The sequence below is a fragment of the Hyla sarda genome, chromosome 6 (assembly GCF_029499605.1).
Source record: "Hyla sarda isolate aHylSar1 chromosome 6, aHylSar1.hap1, whole genome shotgun sequence".
Classification (NCBI taxonomy): Eukaryota; Metazoa; Chordata; class Amphibia; order Anura; family Hylidae; genus Hyla; species Hyla sarda.
In genome coordinates this window covers 64404718-64417781 of record NC_079194.1, presented here as the reverse complement: position 1 = coordinate 64417781, position 13064 = coordinate 64404718, and positions in this window count along the sequence as shown.

The window sequence follows — 13064 nt, the reverse complement described above, 5'->3', positions numbered from 1 at the left end:
AGCTGGAGGCACCCTGGTTGTGAAACCAGGTAACAAACTCTCAGTGTATTGCAACCATTGTGCCTCCAGCTGTTGCTAAACTACAACTCCCTGCATGCAACTCGCTGCATGCAACTCGCTGCATTCAGCGGGAAACTACTGTGAACCCCCGCACGTGTGACTGTACCCTAAAAACACTACATTACACTACACTAACACAAAATAAAAAGTAAAAAACTACATATACACATACTCCTACACAGACATCCGGTTCTCCCCAATAAAAATTAAAAAACGTCTGGTACGGCACTGTTTCCTAAACGGAGCCTCCAGCTGTTGCAAAACAACTCCCCAGTATTACCATACAGCCATTGACTGTCCAAGCATGCTGGGAGTTTAGCAACAGCTGGAGGCACCCTGTTTGGGAATCACTAGCATGCAATACCCCTATGTCCACCCCTATGCAATTCCCTAATTTATTCCTCAAATACGCATGGCACTCTCACTTTGGAGAACTGTGTTATCTGTGGTATTACATAGGACTGCAGGTCACATCTACTACATTATCTGTACTCGGAGAGTTATCACTGTGTTATCAGTTGTGCTTCTTCTGTTTTTAAAAAAACAATTGGTTTCTCTTCTGCTTTTAAAAAAGCAATTGGTTGTCACAGGATACAAATGGCACAAAGGTCGCAAGCAAAAGCACAGAAACACTCTCCTCTCTAAACCACCATGTGAATCTGCAAAGGAATGCTCGTGGGGAGTGATGTTATATACTGGTCGTGCCAGCAAGTTTCTATTGGTTGCTAGGGACGTTGCTAAGCTCTGACAACTGTGCTTGCAGAACTCTCATTGGCTCACAGGCATAAGAAGGGACCGAATTTCAAATAATATTCGCAATGCATAAACCTTTCGCCTCACAGTCTCATCCCTGGGTCTTTAATGATACAAGCATTGCATTTATCAGTCGAAGGAGATCCCTACAATATGCTCAGTTTTTAAAACAGTTTGAAAAAAAGACGAATATTCGTAATAGCGAATTTTTAGCGCGAATATACGATATTCGCTGCGAATATTCGAAATGCGAATATTCTTGAGCAACACTATCAGGTAGCTCTCTGTAGATGAGTCTCGTATCAGTTTTAAGGGGAGGCTCATCTCCCACCAGTACATTCCCTCGAAGCGGGCGCAGTATGGCGTGAAGCTCTACAAACTTTGCGAGAGTACCTCCGGGTACACTTGCAAGTTTAGAGTATATGAGGGACAACATTCCCGTATTGAACCCCCAGAATATCCCCCCCACTCTGGGTGTTAGCGGGAAACTCGTTTTGGACCTTTTGCACTCATTGCTGGATAAGGGTTACCACATGTACGTGGACAACTTTTATACCAGTATCCCTCTGTTCACATCCCTTGCCGCCAGATCCACATCCACTGGTGGGACCGTGCGGAAAAACCAGAGAGGCCTCCTTCTAAATTTTCTGCAGACACCTATGCCCAAGGGTGAGTCCCGTGCCCTTACCCATAAAAACCTGTTGCGGGTCAGGTATTAGGATAAAAGGGATGTCCTTATGCTGACCACAATTCATGGTAACGGCAGCTCACCTGTCCCTGTACGAGGTACCACAACGGTCCTCAAGTTCGATTGTATTCTGGACTACAATCGGTATATGGGGGGAGTTGATCTCTCTGATCAAGTCCTCAACCAAACATGGGCATGCGGAAAACAAGGATATGGTACAAAAAAGTTGCGGTCTACTTGGTACAGGTTGCCATGTACAACTCTTTTGTACTGTCCCAGTACGCTGGAAACACTGGGACATTCCTCCAATTCCAAGAAGAAGTCCTAAGGGCCCTGATCTTTGTCGACCGGGAAAGAGCAGGCAGGAGTTCCCAAGGAACTGGAAATATAGGTGTCAGGATCGTCCCAGGCCAACACTTTCCAGATGAGGTCCCCCACACTGGAAAGAGGGGACAGTCCCAGAAAAGATGCAGAGTGTGTCACAAGAGGGGGGTCCGGAAGGACACCACCACTCAATGTGACACTTGCCCCGATCATCCGGGCCTCTGCATTAAAAACTGCTTGAGGGAGTATCACACTTACATGGAGTACTAAATTTTCCCTCTTCATTTTAATTTCCCATAATTTAACCCCAATGTACCAAGTCCAGAGTACATTCCAAATTTTAACCCCATAAACCGCTAAATTGCCCAAAAAACTCTTTTATAAAAAACAAACAAAAAAAAACTGATAAGACCTCTGGGGGTATTTCTTCCAAAAATGGGTCATGGGTCACTGAGTCACTATCATTTGGGGACTTTTTTGTGTTGCCTCAAATGCGCAGCGCTCTCTCTCCACCTGAGCGGGGTGCGCATTTGAGGCAAAAGGTTACGGACTGCCACACATGTCACATTCCCAGAATGATGAATCAGAGCATAGGGTTTGGGGTAACATAGTAACATAGTTCATAAGGTTGAAAAAAGACCAGTGTCCATCAAGTTCAACCTGTACCCCTATTAAGTCCCTATTGAGTTGAGTTGATCCAGAGGAAGGCAAAAAACCCTCATACTAGAGGTAAAAATTCCTTCCTGACTTCAAATATGGCATCAGAATAAATCCCTGGATCAACGTTCTGTCCCTATAAATCTAGTATCCATAACCAGCAATGTTATTATTCTCCAAAAGTGCATCCAGCCCGTTTAAACTCTTTTACAGAGTTCACCATGACCACCTCTTCTGGCAGAGAGTTCCATAGTCTCACAGCTCTTACAGTAAAGAACCCCCATCTGTGCTGGTGTAGAAACTTTCTTTCCTCTTAACGTAGAGGATGCCCCCTTGTTATAGATACAGTCCTGGGTATAAATAGATCATGGCAGAGATCACTGTACTGTCCCCTGATATATTTATACATAGTTATTAGGTCGCCCCTAAGCCTTCTTTTTTCTAAGCTAAATAACCCTAATTCTTATAATCTTTCTGGGTACTGTAGTCCTCCCATTCCCCGTATTACTCTGGTTGCCCGTCTTTGAACCCTCTCCAGCTCCACTATATCTTTCTTGTACAATGGTGCCCAGTACTGTACACAGTATTCCATGTGTGGTCTGACTAGTGATTTGTACTGTGGTAGAATTATTTCCTTGTCATGGGCATCTATGCCCCTATTGATGCACCCCATTATTTTATTTGCCTTGACAGCAGCTGCCTGACACGTGTCACTACAGCTAAATTTACTATTAACTAAGACTCCTAAATCCTTTTCCATGTCAGTCATCCCAAGTGTTCTCCCATTTAATACATAATCCAAGACCGGATTTTTTTTCCTCATGTGCATTACCTGACATTTATCAGTGTTGAACCTCATCTGCCACTTCCCAGCCCAAACTTCCAACCTATCCAGATCCATTTGTAACAGTGCACTGTCCTCTATAGTGTTTACCGCTTTACAGAGTTTAGTATCATCTGCAAAGATTGCTACTTTACTATTCAACCCCTCTACAAGGTCATTAATAAATATATTAAATAGAACAGGACCCAAGACGGACCCCTGTGGTACTCCACTAGTAACAGTCACCCAATCAAAATAAGTACCATTAATAACCACCCTCTGTTTCTTATCACTGAGCCAGTTACTTACCCACTTACACACATTCTCCACCAGCCCCATCCTTCTCAATTTATTCACCAACCTTTTATGAGGCACCGTATCAAATGGTTTGGAAAAATCCAGATATACGACATCCAGCGATGGGTGGGAATATTTTTTAGTATTTTCTATTTTTTTGTTTTGGCTATGCTCTGGGTCATCATTCTGGGATCATAACCTGTTTTATAATTTTACGTCCCACTGTACCCCTTGTTAGTAATTTACCCCATGTAACGCTCCTTGTGGGGGGGGGGGGGGGGGTCCCACTGTTCTGGCTCCATAGGCAGCCATGTAAAACCTCAAGGCCCCTGACTGCGCTCCTGCTCTTCTGAGACCTGGTGTGCACCCGCAGAGTTGTTTACGCCCAGATATGAGGTATGTCCTTACTCCAAAGAAATGTATTTACAAATTTACGGTGACATTTTCTCCTTTTACCACTTGTGAAAATGAAATGGGTAACACCAGCATTTTAGTGAAAAAAAAAAATTATTTACACATTGTAAGGATTCCTCCTTGGGGATTAGCTCTGGGATCGTCCTGGACCACGCCACAGGATGCGTTTCTTCTCAATAAACCAGCAAACAAATGCTTATAATGCAAATCTTGCACCTTGCCAGTTTTATTACACAGGTTGCAGGGAAAGAAATAAACAAAAAGCAGGAACAAACAAAATCCTAGACCGTCTGGTCACTGACTACACAGATCAGCTTGTCCTGACTAACAACCACTGAGCTTCCCTCAGCCGGTTAAACTTATGTCCCCTGCAACCTTCTACTCACAATTCATGGCAGTCTCTTTGAGCCTCTCTTAGCTCGGGCTGTGTACTCCTCAGCAGGCTCTGTCTCTTCCCTACAGCCCACATGCTGTCTCCTAGGAAGAGCCCCAACTATTCTGTTCCTTTTCCTTTTAAAACACACACTTTCCCTTCCTGATACCTCATTAATCAGGCCACAGGTGGAGCATTCTGCAGAGATAGCAAGGGAAATACACCCTTTCCTTGCCACACTGCCACAACATCCAACTTTAACGAATGTCGTCAAACACCTGTGGGGTGTTAAGGCTCACGGTACCACTTGTTACGTTCCTTGAGGGGTGTAGTTTCCAAAATAGTATGCCATGTGTTTTTTTTTGTTAGTTTTTTTTTTTTTGCCATGCTGGCACCATAGGGGCTTCCTAAATGGGACATGCCCCCCAAAAACCATTTCAGCAAAATTTGCTTTCCAAAAACCAAGTGTGACTACTACTCTTCTGAGCACTGTAGTGCACTTGGCGTCCACACATGGGGTATTTCCATACTCAGAAGAGATGGGGTTACAAATTTTGGGGGGCATTTTCTCCTATTACCCTTTGTAAAAATTTAAAATTTGGATGAAAACCAGCATTTTAGTGAAAAAAATTAAAATCATTTACACATCCAACTTTAACGAAAAGTCGTCAAACACCTGTGGAGTGTTAAAGCTCACTGTACCCCTTGTTACGTTCCTTGAGGGGTGTAGTTTCCAAAATAGTATGCCATGTGTTTTTTTTTTGCGGTCCTGGCACCATAGAGGCTTCCTAAATGTGACATGCCCCCCAAAAACCATTTCAGAAAAACTCACTCTCCAAAATCCCATTGTCGCTCCTTCTGAGCCCACTACTGCGCTTGCTGAACACTTTACATACACATGAGGAATTTTCTAACTCGAGAGAAATTGGGTTACACATTTTGAGAGGATTTTTCTCCTTTTACCCCTCGTAAAAATTCAAAAACTGGGTCTACTTGAACATGCGAGTGTAAAAAATGAAGATTTTGAATTTTCTCCTACACCTAAAGGGTTAACACACTTACTGAATGTCCTTTTGAATACTTTGAGGGGTACAGTTTTTATAATGGGGTCATTTATGGGGTATTTCTAATAAGAAAGCCCTTCATATACACTTCAAAACTGAACTGGTCCATGAAAAATTCCGATTTAGAAAATTTTGTGAAAAATTGGAAAATTGCTGCTGAACTTTGAAACCCTCTGATGTCTTCCAAAAGTAAAAACATGTCAATTTTATGATGCAAACATAAAGTAGACATATTGTATTTGCGAATCAAAACATAATTTATTTGTAATGTCTATTTTCCTTACAAGCAGAAAGCTTCAAATTTAGAAAAATGCTAAATTTACAATTTTTTCATCACAATTTTTGAATTTGTTACCAAGAAATGATGCAAGTATCGACGAAAATTTACCACTGACATAAAGTAGAATATGTCACGAAAAAACATTCTCTGAATCAGAATGAAAAGTAAAAGCATCCCAGAGTTATTAATGCTTAAAGTGACAGTGGTCAGATGTGCAAAAAACGCTCTGGTCCTTATGGTGAAAATGGGCTTGGTCCTTAAGGGGTTAAGCACAGTAAGTTTCAAAACACTTTATTGGTTGTAAAGAACTGAAGATTGTCATTTGTTGTGTTTGCGGCATATTTACTGAAATCAAAAGCTATTTCAATCAAACTTTTAACAACATTTTAACTTTTTAAATATTTTAACAGGTCACATTACATTTTAACATAGGACCCCTTATTTGATAGCAGCTTCACAAGTCTTGCATCCATTGAACTTGTGAGTTTTTGGACAGTTTCTGCTTGAATTTGTTTACAAGATGTCAGAATGGCCTCCCAGAGCTGCTGTTTGGATGTAAACTGCCTCCCACCTTCATAGATCTTTTGCTTGAGGATGCTCCAAAGGTTCTCAATAGGATTGAGGTCAGGGGAGGATGGAGGCCACACCATGATTTTCTCTCCTTTTATCCCCATAGCAGCCATTGATGCAGAGGCATTCTTTGCAGCATGAGATGGTGCATTGTCATGCATGAAGATGATTTTATTTCAGAAAGCATAGTGCTTCCTTCTGTACCAGGGAAAAAAGTGGTCAGTCAGAAACTTTACATTCTTTGTAGGGGTCATCTTTACACCTTCGGGGACCCTAAAGGGGACGTCCACCAACCATCCACCAGGGTTGCATGGCACTTAACAGTGAACAGGACTGTTTGAAAATTAGTCTTCATGTATTTTTCTGCCCATTGCAGCCGTTTCTGCTTGTGAGCATTGGTTAGTGGTGGCCGAATAAAAGGTTTATGCACAGTTGCAAGACTCTAGAGGACTCTACACCTTGATGTATATGTCTCCAGAGGCACCAGGAGCTTCAAATATCTGTTTGCTGCTATGTAATGGTATTTTAGCAGCTGCTCTCTTGATCTGATGCATGGATCTGGCAGAAATCTTCCTCAATGTGCCTTTATCTGCACAAACCCTTCTGTGCTCTGAATCAGCCACAAATCTCTTAATAGTGCGATGATCACGCTTAAAGGGGTACTCCACCCCTAGCATCTTATACCCTATCCAAAGAATAGGGGATAAGATGTCAGATCACGGGGGTCCCGCTGCTGGGGACCCCCGGGATCTCGGCTGCAGCACCCCGCTATCATTACTGCACAGAGCAAACTCGCTCTGTGCGTAATGACGGGCAATACAGGGGCGGAGCATTGTTACGTCACGGCTCTGCCCCTCGTGATGTCACGGCCCGCCCCCTCCCATAGACTTGCATATAGGGGGGGGGCCGTGACATCATGAGGGAGCGGAGCCGTGACGTCATGATGCTCCGGCCCCTATATCGCCGGTCATTACGCACAGAGCGAGTTTGCTCTGTGCAGTAATAAAAGCAGGGTGCTGCAGCGGACCCCGGCGATCTGACATCTTATCCCTTACCCTTTGGATAGGGGATAAGATGCAAGGGGCGGAGTACCCCTTTAAGTTTTCGTGAAATATCTAATGTTTTCATACCTTGGCCAAGGCATTGAACTATTTCACTCTTTTCGGTGGCAGAGAGATCCTTTTTCTTCCCTATATTGCTTGAAAATGATGATCTGCTTAATAATGTGGAACACCCACCTTTAGTAGTTTTCCCTTAAATTGGGCTCACCTGGCAATCTAATTATCACAGGTGTCTGAGATTGTTATTAGTGATCAAAAGAGCCCTGAGAAACAATGCCATCCATGAGTTACACTGAAAAACAAAATATCTAATAATTGTAACCCTTAAATGGAATTTGCATAATAATTTGGAACAGGGAGTATGATCGTTGCAATGTTCTGTGTCTTTTTCTGGCCCAATATCCATTACACTTGTGCCGTGTGCCCTTATATCCTATTAGCAGCAAAGATGACTGCACTTTGATCATAAGATATAGTCATGGATATGAAGGGCCCATAAACAAGATGGTGGATCACGCATGCGTGCCTGGTTGACATAGCGATCAGAATTTTTGCCTTATGATGCACTATCCATGGTAACCGAAACTTATTGCTGCTGTGGAGCTGTCATGCAAGCCCCATTACAAAACCAGGTGTATCCCAAAGCTAGCGTGTAGGCACCATGATGGGATCGTGGTCAACTACATATATTTTTACATATATTTTATATTTTAACTACATATATATATATTTTGTAAAATTATTAATACATTCTTTTTTCTGCATTGGCATTGGTTGGTAGCAAAGCAAAGATGTGTTGTTGCATTCTATTGGTCATTCTCATATATAAGGGGAGGGCATTTCTGTGATCACCACCCTGGACAAAGTCACCAAAGCGTAATATGTATGTGGGGTGAAGGGGTTTTGATATGCTAACTATGAGGCAAATTGTCTAAATGTACATGGATCTGTATACATTGTATAGGCATTTTATTCCCCCCCAATTATATATGCATTTTGCTGACTATATTTACCGCTATAAATTACTATGGGGGTGTGAGAGGGAAATGTATGCTCTGCAGTCTGCACACATTACATAAAGTACGATCACTAATATATAAGGATATCTTTTTATTGTTTTCTATCACTTCAGGTGGACTAATGCTCTGTCTATCTCTATGAGGTGGGTGTATGCTCACCTTATATTATAGGTTGTTTATGTGGGGCTTTGCATTTGTGGTGTCCTAGTAGAGGATGTTGTCCTGTCGGCTAAATGTTACATCAGGCACTCCTAGTGTCTCTGTTCTGGGCTGACTACTCTAGGGTATACAGTGGGGGGGAAAAGTATTCAGTCAGCCACCAATTGTGCAAGTACTCCCACTTAAAAAGATGAGAGAGGCCTGTAATTTTCATCATAGGTATACCTTAACTATGAGAGACATAATGAGAGAAAAAATTCCATGAAATCACATTGTCCGATTTTTTAAGAATTTATTTGCAAATTATGGTGGAAAATAAGTATTTGGTCACCAAAAAACAAGCAAGATTTCTGGCTCTCACAGACCTGTAACTTCTTCTTTAAGAGTCTCCTCTGTCCTCCACTCGTTACCTGTATTACTGGCACCTGTTTAACCTTATAACAGTATAAAAGACACCTGTCCACAACCTCAAACAGTTACACTCCAAACTCCACTATGGCCAAAGAGCTGTCAAAGGACACCAGAAACAAAATTGTACACCTGCATCAGAATGAGAAGACAGTCTGCAATAGGCAAGCAGCTTGGTGTGAAATAATCAACTGTGGGAGCAATTATTAGAAAATGGAAGACATTACAAGACCACTGATAATCTCCCCTCGATCTGGGGCTCCACACAAGATTTCACCCCGTGGTGTCAAAATGATAACAAGAACGGTGAGCAAAAATCCAAGAACCACATGGGGGGACCTAGTGAATGACCTGCAGAGAGCTGGGACCAAAGTAACAAAGGCTACCATCAGTAACACACTACGCCACCAGGGACTCAAATCATGCAGTGACAGACGTGTCCCCCTACTTAAGCCAGTACATGTCTGGGCCCGTCTGAAGTTTGCTAGAAAGCATTTGGATGATCCAGAAGGGTATTGGGAGAATGTCATATGGTCAGATGAAACCAAAGTAGAACTTTTTGGTACAAACTCAACTCGTCGTGTTTAGAGGAGAAAGAATGCTGAGTTGCACCCAAAGAACACCCTACCTACTGTGAAGCATGGGGTGGAAACATCATGCTTTGGGGCTGTTTTTCAGAAAAGGGACCAGGACGACTGATCCGTGTAAAGGAAAGCATGAATCGAGCCATGTATCGTAAGATTTTTGATCACATATAAAGTTCTTCTGTGATTTTAAAATGTATAAATTAGTTCGATAAAGTATATATATTTTGGTCTGTATACGCGTGTTGTGTATCCCATGGTGTCATCTGCCGTCCTTTACCTCCACCTGAAATAAAGAAGAAAAATGAGGAACATCTAATTCCCTGTTCTCAAAATGGCGTTTCCTCAGACACAGAGAAGAATCAGGGACATACGAGCAAGTATCCTCCATGTGTATAATAGGGAATAAGTTTGTGTGATTTTATTGCAGGCGGATTATCTACTTATTTCATGTTTGTATTATTAATTATTTTTCAGTAACATAGTTTTTTTTTTTTTTTTTAGGAATCTGGAGATTTTGGGAATCAATGCTGCAAGATCTGCGTGAGCGGTTCCAAGACGTCCTCAGGAGCATCATCATTGGGACGCCCTTTGTTCCTTTTCCTGTTCCTGGCCCTGCTATACGTATGTAACATTTCCCATTATATAAAACCAATTCCCTCCATGGGTCTGGATCATCATTACAGATGTGACAGATATCACACATACAGGCCTAGTGAGATGAAACACATGGCGTAGTTTTCACACCTCACTCTCTCTATATATTGTATATTACTAACATTGGTATCTGTCTAGAGCAGTGGTCTCAAACTGTGACCCTCCAGATGTTGCAAACCTTTAACTCCCAGCATGCTAACGGCTGTCCGGGCATGCTGGGAGTTGAAGTTTTGCAATATCTGGAGGGCCACAGTTTGAGACCACTGGTCTAGAGCCAGTGGAAACCTAACAGCCTTATTCTACTACGGACTGATCAACCCGACTATGTTTAAAGGGATATTTCTTTAAATCAACTGATGCCTGAAAGTTAAACAGATTGGTAAATGACTTCTATTAAAATATCTTAATCCTTCCAGTACTTATCAGCTGCTGTATGCTCCACAGGAAGTTGTATTTCTTTCTGGAATTCTTTTCTGTCTGACCACAGTACTCTCTGGACAGTTCCTGACATGGAGAACAATGTCCATCAACAATGCTGATGCTCTTAGCCACTTACCATACAAACTGTTGGAAATTCCTATGCTGGATTCACTATCAAATCCTCCATTACAAGCTTTTGATATTGCTCCATTGACTGCTATAGATCCAATGGTCGGTGGACTGTGGATAGAGGAAAAGTTATATTCCACTACAGTACTCTATTAACCCCATTCTTAAGGCCTCAGCGTTTCAGTTTTTGCATTTTCGTTTTTTTCCTCCTTACCTTTTAAAATCATAACCCTTTCAATTTTCCACCTAAAAATCCATATAATGGCTTTATCCAATTCTAATTTGCAGTAACAGTCATTTTACCCAAAAAGAAAAAAACGCCATTTTGTAACTTTTGGGGGCTTCCGTTTCTACGCAGTGCATTTTTCGGTAAAAATTACACCTTATCATTATTCTGTAGGTCCATACGGTTAAAATGATACCCTACTTATATAGATTTGATTTTGTCGTACGTCTGGAAAAAATTATAACTACATGCAGGAAAATGTATACGTTTAAAAATGTCCTCTTCTGACCCCTATTGCTTTTTTATTTTTCTGCATATGGGGATGTACGAGGGCAAATTTTTTGCGCCGTGATCTGAACTTTTTATCGGTACAATTTTTGTTTTGATCAGAATTTTTGATCGCTTTTTATAAATTTTTTTAATGGTATAAAGTGTGATAAAAAATACGCTATTTTGGACTTTGGAACTTTTTACGTGTACGCCATTGACCATGCAGTTTAATTAACAATATATTTTTATAGTTTGGACAGTTACGCACGCGGCAATACCCCATATGTGTATATTTATTTTTATTTACATAGTTTTTTTTTTATGGGAAAAGGGGGATGATTCTGATTAGGAAGGGGTTAAATCACATTTAGTAACACTTTTTAAAAAAAATTTTTTTTGCAGTGTTATTTCCTCTGAAGGGCCTCATCTCTAAGACTACACACAAGTCTGTCTCTTCATAGTGACTAAACTGCTGGTAGAATTGCAGTTTTCTGACAATTTGCGCAGTTCAGAATGTAAGCTGTGATACTTTCACCGGGAAGTTGATTCCTTTTCTTAAAAGGGAAACATCTCACAGTTTCAAATAGGGCTGGAGCAAAATGATTCTTTAACCTCTTAAGGACACAGGGCGTACCTGTACGCCCTGCGCCCGCTCCTGTGCTATAACGCGGAGTCACACACGGACCCTGCGTCATAGCAGGTTGATCCCAGCAGCTAGCAACGGCTGGGACCCATGGCTAATACCGGACATTACCAATCTCGGTGATGCCTGGCATTAACCTCCTAGATCGCCGCATCTAAAATGTAAAAAAAATGCTTCCCGGAAGACGCGAGGAGGGTCCCTACCTTCCTCCTCGGCGTCCAATCGGCAATCTACTGCTCCATGCCCGAGATCCAGGCTGGAGCAGCAGAGCGCCATAACACTGACCAATGCTATACTATGGCGTAGCATTGATCAGTGTATTCAATCAGAAGATTGCATTTTGTAGTCCCCTATGGGAGCTATAAGTGTGTAAAAAAATTTAAAAAAAGGCAAAAAAAAAAAAGAGTTAATAAATGTGATTTAACCCCTTCCCTAATAAAAGTTTGAATCACCCACCTTTTCCCATAAAAGAAAAAAAAATGTAAACAAAAATAAACATAAACACGTGTGGTATCGTCGCGTGTGTAAATTTCTGCACTATAAAAATATAATGTTAATTAAACCGCACGGCCAATGGCGTACTCGTAAAAAAAAATTCCAAAGTCCAAAATTGCGTATTTTTGGTCACTTTGTATACCATAAAAAAAATGTATAAAAAGCGATTAAAAAGTCCCATTAAAACAAAAATGGTACCAATAAAATCTTCAGATTATGGTGCAAAAAATGAGCCTTCATACCACTCTGTATGTGGAAAAATAGTTATAGGGGTCAGTAGAGGACATTTTTAAAACGTACAAATTTTCGTGCAAACAGTTATAATTTTCACCAGAAGGAAAAAAAAAAAATCAAACCTATATAAGTTGGGTATCATTTTAATCATATGGACCTCCAGAATAAAGAAAAGTTGTCATTTTTACGGAAAAGTGCACTGCATAGATCTTTTTGTAAAATGACTGATGTCATTACAAAGTACAATTGGTGGGGCAAAAAACAAGCCATCATATGAGTCTGTAGGTGGAAAATTGAAAGGGTTATGATTTTTAAAAAGGTGAGAAGGAAAATCCCTGAGTCATTAACCCCTTAAGGACCCGGGCTTTTTCCGTTTTTTCATTTTCAATTTTTCCTCCTTAACTTTAAAAAATCATAACTCTTTAAAATTTTCACCTAAAATTCTATATGATGGCT